The sequence below is a fragment of the Pomacea canaliculata genome, linkage group LG3 (assembly GCF_003073045.1).
Source record: "Pomacea canaliculata isolate SZHN2017 linkage group LG3, ASM307304v1, whole genome shotgun sequence".
Lineage (NCBI taxonomy): Eukaryota > Metazoa > Mollusca > Gastropoda > Architaenioglossa > Ampullariidae > Pomacea > Pomacea canaliculata.
This window is the reverse complement of record NC_037592.1, coordinates 30,360,172-30,372,708: the sequence shown is the minus strand read 5'-3', so window position 1 is coordinate 30,372,708 and position 12,537 is coordinate 30,360,172.

Genomic DNA, 12,537 nt, shown 5'->3' with positions numbered 1-12,537 from the left:
CATGAAACGAACAAGACTGAAATAAAGGATGACTACAAATGAATGAAAGAAAAACAAAAACAAGCGGGAAAGAAAGAACGCACATTAACACAGACGCCCACTCAAGCGGTCCTCTTCCCGTAATGAATATTTCATTGACGGTCTCTTTGAGGCGGACAGGCGACTTGATTTATCAGCGCTCGAGCCACATTGAATGGATCACTTGTGATACTGTCATACTTAATTATGCTCTTTTCTTTGGCCAGCCACACATACAGTGATTACAATGCCCACGTTACTTGGGAGGGGGGGGGATGAGCGCTTCAGAAGTCGCGTTGTTTTAACAGTTTTGATGCCCTCCTTCTCGTCTTTCTCTCAAAGCGTCCACCACAAAGACCTTCACCTCATCTAACGAACGGTTTCGCTTTGAGCGTCCTGCGCCTCTGTTGGCATCACAGACGCCTGTGATCGTCGAATTCCAACATGCAGATGATAGCATCATTAGTTTTGTCAGTAAATTCGTCAAGTACACAACGTTTTGATTAAGTACACCACCGCCCCTGCCCCTCACTCACATTCTCCCCGTCGCCACCCTCCACTTCATCTCTCATCCTTAATTCTCGCCCCTGCCTCGGCGTCTCACCCGCGTCTTGTTCCTGTCGTGAATTGGCAACAAGACAAAACGTGCAGATGCATGAGAACCCACTAACAAGTGTGTGTGTGTGATCTCGACAACTACCAGTGTGGTGAACACGCAGCTTAACACTGAACCTCTCTCACTCATCAAACTCTCCGTTACTGGTGTCTGTGACATCAGCTAGACAAATACGCACTCGAGAAACGTATAAACCCACAGAGAAGCCCTCGGCAAAGTAGCAGTTTGTTTACTGAACGCGGGGATAGTCCGTGCTTATAGTATATAATTCATTCATCCACAAGAGGGATGAGGTTATTTAACTAGGTCATAAAACAATTGTGAGGGAAAACGTAAAATGAAAAATACATTTTTATGACATAGGTCTTTTTTTTTCCAGGAACCTAAGCGCTACGATCTGTGTTTCGGCTCAACACAGTTCTTTATTAATCCCAAGTGACGAAGTTTATTTTAGGAAAAGGCACTACAAAGTTCCTTCGTTCCCTTGCATCTGTGTGCGTGCGCACGTGCGTGCGAGAGGGAGGAGAGGCGCAATGGAGTAGACAGAAAGACTGCAGTATTGGTTCCTTGACCAATGGCCTCTTCACACATTATCTCCACTAAAATCATTTTCATTGAATCCTTATCGTGAATCTTTGACCTGTTAGCAGTTTGTTGTCAGAAAAGTGTAAGAATATGCGTGCATGCGCCATGCATCAACAAAATGTATACTGGTCACATTCATCTCGTGTTTCCTTTTTTACATCGTCCCGCACGGTGACTGGTTCTTGAGAATATTTTTGAATAACCTTCGTAATCATTTGAGGAGAGAATAGCGGAGTCGAAACACTAAAGCTCAATTTGCCCAGTGGCGGTCATAAGAGGTGGCTGAGAGGCTCTTCCATGGGTTTGACCTGATTGCAGACACACTCACTGACACTTCCCTCGATCTGCAAGATGCTACTTTCTTCAGACGTCTCGATGACCGGCCTCTTACTGTTCAGCTGAAAGTAATATCTATAGCTTGTATTTTATTGTATGTAATTTCTGCTCTTTCTATGTACTCTTGCAGTCTGCGACATGGTCAGAAATACTTGCTCAATGGCCTATGTTTGAAGATATTAGTTCCTGGGCATGATCAAAATGAATGTCAGATGACAAGATTAGTTATTTGTGCTATATTTGGTCGCTCCTTTTTATGAAAACGTGCAGCCATGTTGTCATCGTCCACGTCTTCTTCTTTGGGCCTAGAAATGGTTCCCCGATCTCCTGTATGTCTCTTCTTTGGATCCTGGTGATGGTTCTCCGATCTCCTGTATGTCTTCTATTGTAGCCCATCAGAGCAAGGGTAAATCGCTCCTCGCAAAAAGAATGGTAATCGTGGACTGTCCAGGTTCAGATCTCGACTCGCACGTAAAATTGTCTCTGGGTGTGGCGTCTGTTTACAGGGTTGGACTAAGTTGCAGACTATGTAAAACCACAAATAGCCAAAGACTTCAAATAAATGGACACTATATTGCTTCGGCATTCGGGATGTTATTTTTGGTTTCTGTCAGTGTCTATCATGGACAATTACAGACAGGGTCGAACTGCAGGCGGACAAACGTTATGAGTGAAAATCCACTGCTGCCAAAATGCTTGATATCTTCAAATAAAATTTCTCCGGATTTCTCGAAAATACCGACTTTTCTTCAGTACTGAGCCGTTCGTGGAGTAAGGATGCCGACGTCTATGAAGCCAGGCAGAGGCTACCTAGGGTTAACTGTAGGCTGGAAAGGTTTTGTCACTAGAAACAGGTGCAGACCTCCAGGGCTGATTGATAATCAAGAAGTTCCCGTCTTGCACACAGACCGAAGCTTTTGTTGCTAAAGGCGACTTCACAGCGAAGGCTACAATATGTAAGAATATCCCGAATAAAACATCCAAAACTTCAAATGTGTTTAAATGGAAAGGTCAAGTTAATTACTACGATGCATGAGACCCAGACGCTTTATGATGTCGTCGTCAATGGTGTATGGTTTCTTAAGCCTACGGTGCCTACCTTTCCGAAAAATGCTTGTCTAAGAAATCGAATCTGCACTTCTTATACAATAATGCTTCAAGCCACTAAGGCAGTCACAACATGTTAAGAAAATAGCATTTTCATGAAGAAAGATAGAAAGAAAGTTTTGTTAAAGATCATGAAGTAACACAACAAATTCTTAAAGACGGAAATAGGAAGACTGGCAAAATATGAAGAATGGGCAGGAATGAGAGGGAGAAGCATATTGTGCACTTTCCGTACCAAGATGTGAATAAACATGTTATGTTTAATTGATTAGGTAATATAAAATTTAAACGATGATGCGGAAATATCTGTTAAAATGGACTAAAATTGCTACAAATTTTTAATGAAGTCACAGAATTGTATTACTCTCAGAAGACCACTAGATTTCACATTACGGAATGTAAAAAAATGTAACTGTATGGGTTTATAGAAAGAAATGAATTAGAAGTGGATTCTGAGATTCTTCTTCGAATCCCTAATCTGTCCCAAAGGACAAACAAGTCGAAAAAAATAAAACGTTATAACGATGAAATATACAACAGAATATTACTGTATGAGTCTTTAGAAAGAAATGGATTAGAAGTGGTTTCTGAAATTCATCTTCGTTCAGAATCTATCCCAGAGGACAAACAAGTTGGAAAATAAAATGTTAAAATGATGAAATATGCTTTCGGCAGCATGTCGAAAGGTTAGAGAGAGGTCATAGATGGAAACTGTCAATTGGCAACCAATGAAATTCTCGAGAAAAATAAAAAAAAAAAAAAAAAGGTTCACGAGCGACGACTCATAGCGTCCCGAGACAGCTATTTTGCGTGTCAAGGCCGACAAGGCGACCCAAGAGGGTCACTTCCGGCAAACCGAGGTGAAACGTCTGGCATCGACGGGTTATGAAGCGCGTGTGATCCACAGCTGCGGCGAGTTGTACGGAACTCGACCGAGAAACCGGGTGGAAGCTACCAATGAAGGGGGCCACCTCTGATTTGTTCTCTTTGCAATCGACGGGTCCAACTTTCATCGGCACCGCTGGCGTGAGTGTCATCTGTAATGAAGATCGGTGAGCTAAAGAATCACGAAAGTGAAAGGCTTTCGAGGAACGGGGTGGGTAGAATAAAGGTGGAGGGTGTGGAGAAATAGTGAAGTAATCTCCCCCTTTCCCGGGCCTGCAGGAACCAGCAGCAGGCGGCCTCTTCCAGACGAACAAAGACCCAGACGATGGAAGCATCCTTGGTGGACCTCGGAGCAGTAAAAATATATCACAAAGCACAATGGTGACAATACTTGAAGGCTTAAGAAATATAATATTCATGCCGTTCTTCTCGTTCTCTCTTCTCTCCTTCATATGCTTTTTTTTTCTTACGTGTCGTATATCTTAATTGGCCTTGTAGCTATGTTTGCCTTTCAGCTATTCAAGGTTTCACTCTGCGCTAATGATTGTGATTAGCTCGTTCCATGTGAAGCTATTATTACAGGTCTTGAAAATATTATCTCTGTACTGCAGACATTGAGGCCTTTAGAATCAGAACCTCACATGTCGGTCACATAAGAAAAAGGACAGTCTCTCTGAAAACACAGCAAGGAGTCTATGAAAAATTATATGCATAATTCCACTATAATAGATATGCAGTTATGATTACGATGATTGGTCGTGGTGGTCTTGGAGGCAGCGGTGATTATGGTGTTGTCTCTCAGAACACAATAATGTAATCCGTACAAAGTTTGTGTGTTTTTATTTTTTTTCTAGTCTCGTGACAAGTCAAGTAAACGCGCGAACACACACACACACATATTATGTTTTCTCCTCTTTCAGACTGGTCGATAAGTGAGAGAGTAAAGTCCAGCTGCAACGTCATTCGTAGAAAACCTCTGTCACATCTGATCATGTTAACCCTTTCAAGACGCTGCTGAGGCTGCGGGGGATCAGTGATAGAGGAAATATCTCGGATAATTCTTCCGAGATTCCAGCTGTTTCGAGTCTTAAAGTGATCCAGAAAGCCGCTGCAAAGCGATAAGAAAGTAAACTAATTTACTGTCTGATGCGAAAATAAAGTACCCCGCCTGGCTCTAAAATCCGAAGACACCCTCGTCCTCTGTATATCCATCGGAGATCTTGAACAGAACAGAATGAACATAAAAAAAAGTGACAAGCCGGAAGAAGAATGTGTCAGGAGGGGGAAGGTGGGTAGGAAACCTGATGAAGAAAATCCACGTATCCAATGTTGCTTACGAACCAGAGGTTAGATAAAACCTACAGACTCCAGAACTTTAAAATAGAAGAAATCCCACACATCCCTTTAAATCAAACTCAGGCTCGGCTACACAAGTGCTAAAACTTCTGTGGTTACTTCTCCTATGGACAATGTCAGTGAGGGAGTATCGGGTGCTGTGGACCACACAGTCAACACGGACTATTGGGAAGACATTTAGAAAGAAGCAGCGCACGACCTGTGTCTCCCTACTACTCTCCAACCCGATCCCACTAACATACACCCTAACCCTTCATTCTGAAAGTAGGGGAGGCTACTGCGGAGGTTTCCGGCAGAAATCAAGATTAATACTTTTCGGTAATCAAGTTAGTGAATGGGTGTGAGGGGGCGGGAAAAGTAAAAATAAGCTGAAGCAGCAAAACATATTATCTTGAGGTCAGGAAGGTCAAGGACTGCACGTCAGCGGCTTTGTGTTGACTGCATGTCCACCACCTTCCATCCATAAACGCTGAAACACATGTTGGTATCTCCTTTTTCTCTTCTCATCTCACATCACCAGTTCTCCTCTGACCTTCAACACTGAAGGAAAATTTTCAAAAATCAGCATATATTACACATTTAATTAAGTCAAGCAGTATAATGGTAGGGTATAATAATAATAACAATCAGACGTGAGAGTGAAAAGAATGGAGGTCCGATAAATTTGGAACTTAACATTTAAAATAACAAAGTTATTTGGTACAACCGTCAGCTCATTTTTTTTTTTATGAACCACTAGTTTGACCGATTTGCTGTTCTATTTGTTGTGTCCGTTTTGTATGGGTTGAGAATGTAATCATATCAAGCCTTATAATAATGAGCACAAACTTATGGATAATATGGAAATGCTGTTTTCTCTCAAACGCCTTCTCGCGTGTTTTAGCGCGACAGTCACTATCACAAAGGTACACAGAAGTACATCTCTAAATACTCACATTGCCTCGGAATGACCATCTTGAGTTTATGTAAATTATGACAAACTTTTTTTTCCTGTTAATCACATACAGAATTCACCAGCATCCAGCCAGCGATATCAACACCAGATAGACAGATTTGAAGAAAAGTGAGAACAAGAAGAGAACCTGAGATTACTGCTCACAGAATATTAATAATAATAATAGTTTATTTTTAAACCACCAACAAAGGCGAGCACAACACGTTTACTATCTCACAGAATACTCGGAGAAAACCACGGACGGTGATCCCGGTAAACAGGTGTGACATTCACAGGTGTCTCACAGAGGTATTTCGAAGCCGACATACGAACCACCAAAACATGGGTGTGGTGACACATGCTGTAGCCATTGCGCCACCAATCCCTCAACAACAACAAACTTTGATCTCGCTTTAAACTTGTTTATTGTTACAACTGGAGTTATTACAATACAATCTTTACACGTATAAAAATACATATAATATATAATATTATAAATATAAATACAAGTATACATATATACACACAAACATGAAATGAGATTAAAAACACTGATAAAAGAGAAATAGTCGCATTTTTAAAACTGTTACATCGTTACCCACACAATCTCATTTTTCCTGACAAATACACATAAAGCCACACACGCCCAAGTGCACACACACGGGCTGTGATTCTCCTCGAGCTCTCACTCTACGTGCTCAGTGCGCTAAATGCGTAGAAAAAGTAAAGAAAATAGTGGATGAGACGAGTAAAAGACGGTTAAATTAAGTTCTGTATGACCTACCTCTCCAGAAAATGCTGCACAGTCTTTTTTTGTGCCAGACATGAAGTGCGCAAAAAGAACATTATCCTGTACAGCCTGCAGAAGACAGAATGAGGTAAAAGCTGAGGTCCTTCCAATAGCCTTTGCAAAAACTGTACATCCTCTATTTTTACTGTGTCTGAGATGACCGTATCTTACATCCGTGCAGTCTGTGACTGCTTTGAGCTTGGCAGGGTCATCAACATCTGATCCTTTTTGTCACCGTCTGCATCCAGAAAAGTCATGTCTGCTTTCGTGTTATCCCGGCTGGATTACTACAATGATCTACTTGTCAAACTACCTGATCGCCTACTGGACAAACTTCAAAGGGTTCAGAATAATGCGAAAAGCAGACCATGCTACACCTTTCCTCCGCTAGCTTCAGTGGCTGCCAATTCGAGCTCAAATTGATTACAACTTCCCCTCACTAATACCGTTTGTCATCATGACATACCCTACTGAGGTACTGACTCCTTTCCACCTGTGTCGGCTCCACATCAGACGGGAGAAATTCGGCAGACGCTCGTGCTCAGTCCCCACTGCTAGGAATTACCTGCTTCTTTCTCATTTAACGGTATTTACGTTGAAGCTTTTAAAACCCGGTCTAAAAAAAAACCCTTCTCTTTAAAAAACATCTTTTCACAATCAAGCTCACTACTTCACTCCTCCTCTGTTCTTCGTCTTCATCCATCACTGATGATTGTCATAGTGTCATCTGTTTGCTGGCGCTTATGTTTTTTTTTTTTTTTGGTTGCATGGCGTACTGTCGTTTTTTGTGTTAGTTTTTTTTTTTTAAGTCTTTCGAGTACAGTGCATTGAGCTCGCCTCCACACGAGAAAATGCGCTCTACAAATAATTATTATTATTTCATATGCTTTTTCACATTAAAAGGTGCGCTTTATCTTTTATGCCCTAGTGATAAAGTGGGAAAGATTCGTGTAGGTCCTTGCACGGAACAGTACTTCTAAGACAGGACTGGTAAAAACGCACCCATCTCTATAAACAGAGTGAAAACTCAGTTATCCCCAGGATAATCTTAGCACAACCTTAAGAAAATCAGGTCAACACTGAAATCGGCCAATCGATTTACACAGTTTTGGGACTATGCGATGTAGTTCTGTGACTTGTTTTACTGCCTTCGTGTACAAGCGGATGAGGAAGGTCCCCCTCCACAAGACACGCGATGTGACATTGGTGTAATCATGCTCAGCTGGCTGTCTCTACATCTCTGGTCAAGCTCACTTAAAATTAGAAGCTCTCAGAAGGATAGAAAATAGTATGAACGACTCGAGCACCTTTTGGAAAACCCTTAAAGCTCTCCAACCTAAAACAATAGCGAAAAATAATATACCAATAGAAGATTGGTATAATTACTTCCAGACAGTCTTCAAAGGTAAGCAGGATAGCTACGTAGATACCCAGACTGACTACACAGACAATGACAGAGAACATTCTACAACAGCGACTCACTGATAGAGACATCACACCAGGTGAAGTAAGAGATGCGATTAAGCATCTGAAACTCAACAAAGCATCAAGTCCTGATGGAATTGTACCTGAACTGCTAAAAACAGAGTATTGACACTACTCTTCCTTTTTTAGTAGAGTTGTTTAACTATTTATTCTCGTCAGGCCAGTTCCCAGAAGCATGGTCAGAAGCCATCATTCATCCATTGCATAAGAAAGGGAATACTGAAGATCCAAATAATTATAGAGGCATTTCTCTCCTAAATATATGCAGCAAATTGTATACATTTATCCTAAATAAGCGGTTGTCCGAATGGCTCGAAGAAACAAGCGCTGTTGGCGAGATTCAGGCAGGTTTTCGGAAAGACTATTCCACAACCGATCACATCTTCACACTATTTTTTGCAATGATACAACAGACCTCCTACAAAAAAAGAAATTAAATATGTAGCCTTCATAGAAGAAAGCCTTTGACTCTGTTTCTCGTGCTAAAAAATGCTGTGGAGAATATTCGGGGGAAATTGCACTCATAGGTACAATACGTGATACTACAGAGCCATGAAATACATCTTTTCCATTGCCATCTTTTAGAGACCTGGACTTACATTTTCGCGGTTTAATGATGCTTTTAACTGTCTTGCTAGATACCTGTACTATTGCTTTAAACGTCGTAAAGTTCAAAGTGGTATTGTTTAATTATTCTGTATTATTTTATGTCATTGTCCATGATACGATATTACGACATACTATACCGAAGTGGTTAGGCCTCATGATATTGTACAAGCTGTGCTCATCACCTGAATGTTGAGGCCACGTGGCCTGAGTCAATAAAAATTCGTTCGTTCGTTCGTTCACTAGCAGCTACTCTAGCGCCTCAAGCAGCGAAATAGAATGGAAATCCTGGCTACAACACGTCAGTAGAAGAAATCATGGACTGTTATTGTACAGTTCCACATAATAATTAACGGAAACACAAGAGACATTCATCAGACCGATGACGAAAAAATATATACGGTTAGCTGGAAAAAAAGATGGCCGAGTGGCGGTCTTTCGAGCCGACAGACTAAGACAGACAAGCAGCTGTGTGTGAAAGGGAAAGTAAGCTGCAGACTTAGTTACACCAGTTCACAAGACAACACAGAAGATTCTCCCAACAGCAGTCTCAGCAACCCTGAAGGGGGAAAGAGTGGGGCAAGTCAACCGGCTCAGACAGTTCAACCTCGTTAAAAGTTAGGGAAGCAATGACAGCAGACGCGCCCAGTCTTCTACCGAGCTCTCTCCAGCTTTCTCTTTTTCTTTCACGATGACAAATGACCAGATTCGACCCTGGTAAAAATCTGCTTCGGTTTCAAAGCCACCCAGGTTAGAGAGTAAGTCTTTAGCATTCACGACTTCCGCTTTGCAGCTTCGATTATTCGCGGGTTTCCTCTCGATAGTTAAATGGTTTTGTTGTTGTTGTTGTTTAGTTTAGAACCTACTGAAAAAAAGTTGCAGAAGACATGCATAGACTAGAAACTGTTAAAGCAACCTCCTCCCGAAAAAAATAACGCTCTCCACGGTTCCCAGTCACTTAATCCCCAGACACTTCATCCCTAAACTAAATCCTTAACTATAAAAATTATGAAGTCAGCGAAAAATTTAATTGAAATTCAAATAATTCAAATTCAAATCACGCTTTTAACTTCAACGTCATTTGAACATCTACAACATTAGTTAAAGTTCACATAAGCTAGTAAATTTAATGTTCTTCAACAATATGATATGAAAATTGTTCTTGAGTGTTGGGGATGAAGTGTCGGGGATTAAGTGTCTGGGGATGAAGTGTCTGGGGATTAAAAGTCTAGGGGATGAAGTGTCGGGGATGAAGTGTCTGGGGATTAAGTGACTGGACACCGCTCTCCACACCCCAGGGAGGGAGTGTCTTTTTGTAAGCTGTTTTGTATGTTACAATGGTTAAAAATACCAAGAATTAAGGTTTGGGGGCAGAGCAACTAGCGAATTTTCAACATTCACATGGGTACTGCACTACTACCCACCGCAAATACCAAGGACCGACTGTACATTCCACCGACCTTCCTCGATCAAACTATTCTGTTCACTGACACTGGCAGCTGATACATAGACGTGGCGTAACATGATGAGAGAGCAAAGACAGGATCAAAGGAAAACAAAGTCGCGTTAGTTTTTTTTACCCTCGAAGACACAAAATCAAATACTTGTTTGAGGCTGAAATGAAATAATCTGATTCTGTAAATTAGCAGCTGCTCTCCGACACGTAAGGGCGACGTAAAACCCTCGTAATTACGTGAGGCTAGCATGCGCCCCATAAACTTATAATAATCGTGTCAAATGCAGTTACAAAGCTCTTTTGATCAACTCGGTTGTAGTATATTGCTGTTAACATTATCCCTTCGGGAGGTTAACAAAACGCTGCGTTAAATATTTAGAACTTGCAGTGAAATGGGATAGCAAAGGTGGGGAGGTGGGAGGAGGCTAGGTAGTGACTGCAGAGCACGAAGGGGCAATAACTATTTAATGACCATATCAAGTGTGCAGTCAGTGGTCCCTAGTACACTACCTATCTCCACCCCATTCATGGAAAAATACTTGTTCGAAACGCCATCATGGCAGCTACAAAAGGAACCCATTTCAAAGGTTCAAAACAAAAGAATTTTTAATTTAAAAAACAATGGCAGGGGACTTCTTACAATTCATTGGAGACAGGCACCCATGAACTGGCTGTCTGCGTGCGTGCATACGTTCGTGTGTGTGAGAGAGAGAGAGACAGTTTAGTCCTTGTTACTCCTCGGGGAGCATAGGGCAGCAAGAGAGAAACAGCGACCCAGAAATTGGAGACTCGTTCCCTCTCACACACATGCACACGCGCGGGTATACGAGTAAAGTCACAAGCCACAAAACGACGGGCCACGACACAATGTGATTATGGTCTTTATATGAGAATGGATTAGAAAATGGCGTATGGATGTCCGTAGGTATCCTTTTTCTATCTTCTTTCCCTAAATAGCTGCATTACCACTTCAGACGGTCTGGATCGTAATCCATTTTGAGTGCCAGACTTCAAATTTCCCTTTAACAACTTCAGCAAAAAGGGAAATTTCGAGCAAGCATTCGGATTTTAATCGTCACCGTTCACAAGTATGAACAAGTGGGAATGGGGAAAAGGAATAGTGTAGATTACTGTGACACGAGCAATCATGTCATGTCTGTGGCTGAAAGACAGCATCAAGTGACAACATTAGGAAATGGGTCCAAGAAGTCTGGCCTGAGCTGTTACCAGGACAAGAGACAGGCCACCTGCTTTGACAGATAAAATGCCTTCTTCGTATGTTAAGAGAGAGAGAGAGAATGTAAATTTCTTTCATGTGAGAGAGACGGGGATAAAGAAATAAAAATTCCTTCGATACAAGAGCAGGAATGAGAGAGCGAGGAACGAGAAGTAGAAGAAAAAGAGAAAGCGATGAAGAAAAAAGTGATATGCAAATTTCTTTGATATAAATTTGTGAGAGAGAGACAGACAGACAGAGAAGATGAAGTATATTGCGGCGAACCGGAGGTAGGGGTTCCTGAAGAGAAGAGGCGGAGGTCACAGCGGGCAATAAGAAGTTGACAAACTATATCCGTAGAGGAGTCAGCATGAATATCGTTCTTGTTAACGCATGGCCGCCTTCCAGGCGCCCCGAGGCGAGAAGACGGCCCAGACCCGTCTGGCAGATGACACGTCACGTGTTATTTACACCTCCACCTGCTCAGACGGCCATCAACACTATTCTCGTATCATTTGCACAGTTTGTTTGAAAGTGCGCACGCATGATTGTGTGTGTGTGTGCGCGCGCGCGAAAAAAGAGAGAGGAAAAAACTATGTGACTGAGGTGAACACTCCACATACTGTACTCATTGCACACACCCTACGATTACCTACTCCGTGTTCTAAACTTTCAGACAACGATTCCAGAGATGAGCAGAAAGCAAAGCGCGCAAGCATGGGATTGATTTTTCTGGCCAGGCAGACGTATCTAATCTTTCCATTACACAGCTTTCAGAAGATCTGGGAAGAAGTGGATTGAAAGGTCCACAGATTTGTGTTCGAAAAGTAAACTTTCCTAGCGCCCTGATTGGCTGTCCAGGGAATGTGGGCGACTCCGACACAGGCAAAGCTTTTGCAGCCATCCTTTCAACGACTCGAGCCGAAAAGGGATGACAGCGGTAGGAATACCGTGGAACTGGGAGCGGGTAGATGCACATGAGGTGCAGGAAAGTCGACTATCGAAGACAGAGAATCTGAACAAGGGTGTAATCCGTGACTTTGTAAACATGGTCGCCTGCGGTTTATTATAATGTATGCAGGTGTGAAAGAGCGTGCGCGATGGTGAATGACAAAGAAACGTGGGAGTAGGGAAGGTGGGAGAAGAG